Genomic DNA, 6,000 nt, shown 5'->3' on the forward strand with positions numbered 1-6,000 from the left:
TTCTGTGAAGAGTGTTCCTTACCTCTGTTCAATCCTGTATGTGCTGTGGGAATAACATTTATGGGCTTCACCTCTCGTCTTCCTTCGTGCCTGTCAAGGCATGCCTGAGCCGCCCAAGCACGGCAGTCCCTCCGAGCAGTCCAGGTGATAAACCTGCTCCGGAGTATTCCTGGCCTGTGTTTGCTCTGGCTGCATTAGGGGCACAGGAGGAAGGAAAACAGATCAACCAGTGCATGGAACAGCTAAAGTGGTAGTGAGAGTTATTGGAAGAGAGGAGATGGAAAGAAGGAAGGGCTAGATGAAGAAACTAGTGGAAAGCTGATGAATGTCATAAAAATAAGAGCAGCATTTCTACCTTCTGGGGACACAGAGGTCTTGCAGTCTCAGATGTGTATTTGGTGTGTATTAGCCAAGGCTGTGCCCTGCATTTAATGAATTTGTTTAAGAAGAGGTTTTTCAAAGAGGAACTACCTAAAAATACATAAAGAATTGAAGGAAAAGAAGAAAGTTCTCATTTATTTCTAAACACTTGTGGGAACTACGTGCTGTTATCCTCCAGAACAGGCGTCTCATGGCTCAGGACAATTACTACTGGACAAGGCAAGACATCAGGCTCTGGCCACGGACTGCTTTTCTCTGTTTCTGTGTTGTTCTGAGCAGGCTGTCACTAACTCCAAATCTCAGCAGCATCTTATTCATCCTTTCTCATACAAAGCAGTGGGAACATAAAATAGATTGTCGGTTTTGCCAGACATATAGTTGCTGCTTACTGGCTTGGCTTGTAAAGAAAGTAGCAGCTATGAGGTTTGTCATCACCATTGCATTAACTACCTCTAAAACCCAAGGGCTTTTTAAAACCCAGTCAAACAAAATCCAAATGACAGCACACCGAATCAGCAACCCCACACTTGTTGCTAACAAGCCAAGTAGCCAGAAAACAGTGTGAGCATCTCTGACCCACATTCGCATAGAAACTCTGCCGCTTGGAGCCCTTTATCTGCATCCCATGCAAACCTGAAGCTTGCTTCCAGCTCCCCTTCCACCCAAAGTGGAATACAAACAGTAATTGATGTTGGTACAAGGCTCTGAAAATGTAAACTCTTCTGTGAGTGCTGCTGCTTTCAGCCCTGTTACAGAAGGGTCAAATATTTGACAAAAGACCGTTTTTGCCTCTATCAATCCACACTTTTAGAAATCACAAAGCCTCAAAACAAGCGTGTAAACGATGAAGAAAACCTATGAGGACTTAGAGGTTATTTAATATCAGCAAAATATACTTGGATTTGCTGCCTTCCCTTCACTTTGTTGCCTACTGTCTTGTTGCCCTTTTTCACAGAAGGATGTGTGCTACCTCTCTTCAGGTCACCTAGCTGGACTATGGCTCTCCCTGCCTGTGCAGCCCTGAGCCGGGACACAGCCGTGGGATGATGAGGAGCGCTTCAGCCACCACTGTGTCATGCAACGCACAGCTGGTGCCAAACCCCGTGACCTCCCTTCTGGTGCCCCTAAATCCATACCTCCCCCAGCTCCCTGCTCTGGAGGGAAACACCACCACTCTCACCCACCCCAAATTCTGCTGAAGGCTCTGGTGACCTGGGCAGGTGGGAAAGGTGAACAGCTAGGCTGTCAGCTGAGGCAGGGTCCATGCCAATCTGAACATATTCCGTGGGTTTGAACTTACACTGACAATCCCAGAAACGGCCCCTGGAGCAATGTAAACAAGCAGAAGAGGCACAGGCACTCGTACGGCACACAGCCACAGTCTGGAAACAAGGTCGAAGAAAAGGGAGAGGATTCAGGGAGTTCTGTGCAATTTTTTTCTTAAACACAAGAAATGGATTCACAGTACTGCAAGAGCAAGTAAAATTCCAAACAAGTAGGCACCCAAATTTACATTTTTACCTCCCAAGTCTTCTGAAAGCATTAGTGTAAGAGACTGTCATCACTAAAACAACCAGCAGCCTTTAAAGACAGTAAAATCTTCCCCTTTGCTGAAAGGCAGCACCATTTCCACACACACTTCTCAAGTCTGATTTGTTTTGGCATTGTGTCATGCTGGCCGGCAATATAACAAAACACCAGTCACATTATTTACTTGGATAATGTTTGTGGGCCAAAGTTGCACTTAGAATATATAACTGAAGCCCCCACGGACTTGTATACAGAGAACTCTCTTCACATGATTGTTTTATTGGCCAAGTACTGGATTGCCATCTACTGGAGAGTAAAGAAATAAAATCCAATAAACAGATACTGCATAGTAAGGGAACTATGTTGCCTGTGCATTTTTGGCTTTAACTTTCCCTGCTTCTATATAATCAATCCAAGTCTGTGATGGCCTATAAAATTGTTTCTCTGTTATAGTAAACAACTTCTGATCTTCACTATCTTCAATATAAATAAAGATTCCTTTTAGAGTGAGGCACTTCAAAAATTTAAAAAAAAAAAAAAATTCTTCAAAATAGGCATATATGATTCGTTTAAGGTGGAATTACTAGAAAAGCAGCCAGAAAAAAAAAAATGTTGCTAAGGATGAAAGCTTTCTTAGTCCTGAACTTCTGTACTTTTGTGACCTTTGTGGTCTGATGATTATAAGAATGGCTACTGGATTGTTAAGTAGTATTATTACTGAGAGATAAAATTACTACTAGCAGAATTTATGCCAAAAGCAAATTAAAATGAAATATCTAAAGCTTTCTCCCTCTGTCCATCTCCTTTTGCCTGTGTAATGAATGTGTATTTAAGCGTATTCATATACAGTAATCTCTTGCTGCCTTCCAATTTATTTTTTTTTAAAAGACTGTAAGGTCAAATGTTCTTAGAAGATATGAAGCAGAAGAATTATGATGGGTGGTACAGCCTTGGTTCACCCTACCAAGTGCTCTACAACTGCCTTTGATGAGCTGAACATGTTTCCCACAGGATGCTTCTCTCAGTCACTGCAGAACCTGACTCTGCATTAAGAGACTGTCCAGGTGGCAGATTTAAAAGAAGCAAAAAATAAATCTGTCAGACTGTGAACTGCATTGCTGAGGAAGTTTGGGGCAGATATCAAACGAGGCAGATGATAGTACAGTGACAGAAAGAATGGTTTTGTGGCTGTGTCGGTTGAGGCTGGTTTGAGCCATGCCTGTAATATAGAAAAATATGGCATAAAACCCCAGATACTTTGCTTAAAAAGACAGATGACAGGTATTGAAGGGTTGGCTGTATTTTAAGAGGAATGGATGCCAGCCACCACAGCTCTTGTGAGTCCTTCTGCCCACCTGCACCCCTGCCTCTCCCCATCTTTCTTTACATCAGCCCTGTGCCAGTCCCATATTTCCACTCCCCCTTTTCTCCTTGTCACCTCTCCTTTCTTACCTTGTCATTAGATCATCTATTGAGGTGCTTGTTCCAGCCTGTTCCTCCCTGCTGAGTACCACAGCCATGAGTATTTCACTCAAGACACCTTATTCGCTCACTGCTGCTGAGGCTCAGCTGGTGCAGCAGGAGAAAGGCATTTCGGGGAACGTCCTGTTCAGACCCTGCAGCACTACAGCAAATCTGCTGAACAGATTCACATGGTGCACAGTGGCTGCAGCCAGCATTAAGACTTACTGTAAGCTGGACCATTTTCAGGGGAAAAAAAACCCAACCCAAATCTTCTCATCATTTAACTGTTACATTTCAGCAAGTAAATAAAAATCACAGAAGTGATGAGACCCAGACTTTGCCAGTAGCCATGATCCTAAAGCAATGAGGCAGCAAGTGCTCAATGACAAAAAGAGGAATAAGTACAGTTGAGGGGTCATTGTGGTCATCATATAATTTTTCCTTAATTTTTTTTCTTAAATGGCTGAAGGATTTCTCTTAGAGGAGAAAACAGATCAGTCTGCAGCATAACCAGGGGAGTCCAGCCTCCCAGGGCTGGACCCTAATACTTACTAGACACGTTTATCACATTAATTTGGGGGGTTCCTTTTCAGGAAAGATTTCTGCTAACCTCCTTTCCCTGAAAACAGAGCACATCATCGGTTTTATTCTCTGCCTCTCATACAGGGCATGCTGTACCTCTCTGAAGAAAACCTACCATCTGACTTAGATCATATTCCACTTTGTAGCAACCCTTAAGACAGAGGCAAATCTCAGTGCTAAGCAAGGTATGACTGGGAGGAAAAAAAAAAAATTTACTCTGCTATTGGTACAGTTATCCTCCAGGCTCCAAGTCAGGAGATCAGTCTATTGGTTCAGTTTTCTGTGCAGAAGTTTGGATATTTTTCCATTTTGATGAGACTACATTTCTTGAAAACAAAGAGAAAAAGCCAACAGGGTGGGGAGCTGGGGAAGTTTCCAAGCAGAGCTCTGGGAGATGGTGCGCAAGAGACAGAAACTTCAGAAAGAATAGTGTATTTAGTCTCTCCAATAAATTTTCTGAGTGGCATCAAAAGAAAAAAGCTCTGCGATGAGCTGCCATTCAATAACATCTCACGTAGCTCTGCGCCATGCCCTTTTATTTGCTTCTTGTAGCTTCTGCAAGAACCATTACCGCGTGTTAGCCAGCCGTGCACCCCCACCTTCCCACCGCCTGTGCCACCCGGGTGCCACCGCAACCCCCTCCCAACCCAGGTGTCCCGGCCAGGGCTGTGCCACAGCTGGCAGCTCTCCCCCTGCCCACCGGTGGTTGTGGCTCAGTCAGAGCCCTGTCAGCTGCCACGGTCGATGTGCAGATGCAAAACTGGGGAAAGTCCCATCTCTGCTTGAACATTTCCTCATCCTCGGATCGAGAAATCTGGGCTTAAAGCAAATTATCACTGTCTTGATTTTGTCTCTTCCTGCCAGTGGCTACTTTATATTTGCCTGAAAATGAGTGTTGATGTTCCCGTTGCCTCATACTGAGTCAGCTCATACCTGCACCAGCGGTACGGCTAGCAAAGCAATTAGCCTGGGTAGCCAGCTGTGTCGTGTAGAACCTGAGGCCTTCTGTGGAGAGAGTGGGAGAAGTCTGTGAGCTATTTTTTGCAAAACCTTCTAATAATCTTATTCTGAGACTACAGCCAAGCTTGCATGTTATTTCTTTAAGTTTTGTTACTTTCTCTTTGCAGCAACAAAACACGCTCATGTTCTGCGATATATTTCCCTGGACGGCCCTGAGCTAAGGTACGCGCTTCTGCCCATCTCGATTCATCAAAATGATAAACCAACCTGGTGCCATGACGAAGTCTAGCATGTAGCTAGATATAACCAACCAAGCATGGGTTTGTGTATTTATTTATTCTGCAAACCCTTTGCCTTCAGTGATGTGTCTTGAGGACAAAAAGACAGGCCTTTTCTATCCGAAATACACATATTCAGCCTTCCTTGTCCACAAACACAGTACTTCCCTGTACACTGTCCCTCTTCCAGGGGCTCTAATGACCCTAGCCACTTCCTTTTCTGCTACTGTCATCACCCCCTCCCTCAGTACTTTCCCTTCATAATATTAACCCTATTTTAGCCTCCACTGTCTTAAAAATTAGGCACCCAAAGTTCCTACTCCCAATAACTGCCCGTCTTTTTCCCCCTCCATAGCGCTGCTCCTACCAAGCAGGCTGACCCTGCCTGTCTCATGCTGTTGGAAGGGCACCTCTTTGGGGTGGCAGGTGTTCTGGGCAAGCCTTGTTCTGTTGCTAGGGCAGGCCTAGGATTGCCTTGGCACAATCAGAAGAGCCCAAGAGGACATTTCTGGAATTGCTGTAAGGCAAATGTGGGTCCCAGTGAAGCAGCGGCGACTCTGTTCTTTCAGTGCAGTTATCTGAGTCGGTAATATTTCACTGAATAACTTCCTTCCTAACTTAATGGCTGCAGAGGTTACACATTTATCTATATCTTTACCTACTGGATGTCATTACGGTTACTGCTGTTGCAGAAAACACTTTGTTAGAATTATATTCAGTGCAGGATGAGGACGGGGATGTTCAGTGCAGCACAGCTTTCACATGAAAACAGACTAAATAGCTCTGAGGTCTGAAGGAACTGAGG

Source organism: Leptosomus discolor, chromosome 2 (assembly GCF_034619465.1).
Source record: "Leptosomus discolor isolate bLepDis1 chromosome 2, bLepDis1.hap2, whole genome shotgun sequence".
Taxonomy (NCBI): Eukaryota; Metazoa; Chordata; class Aves; order Leptosomiformes; family Leptosomidae; genus Leptosomus; species Leptosomus discolor.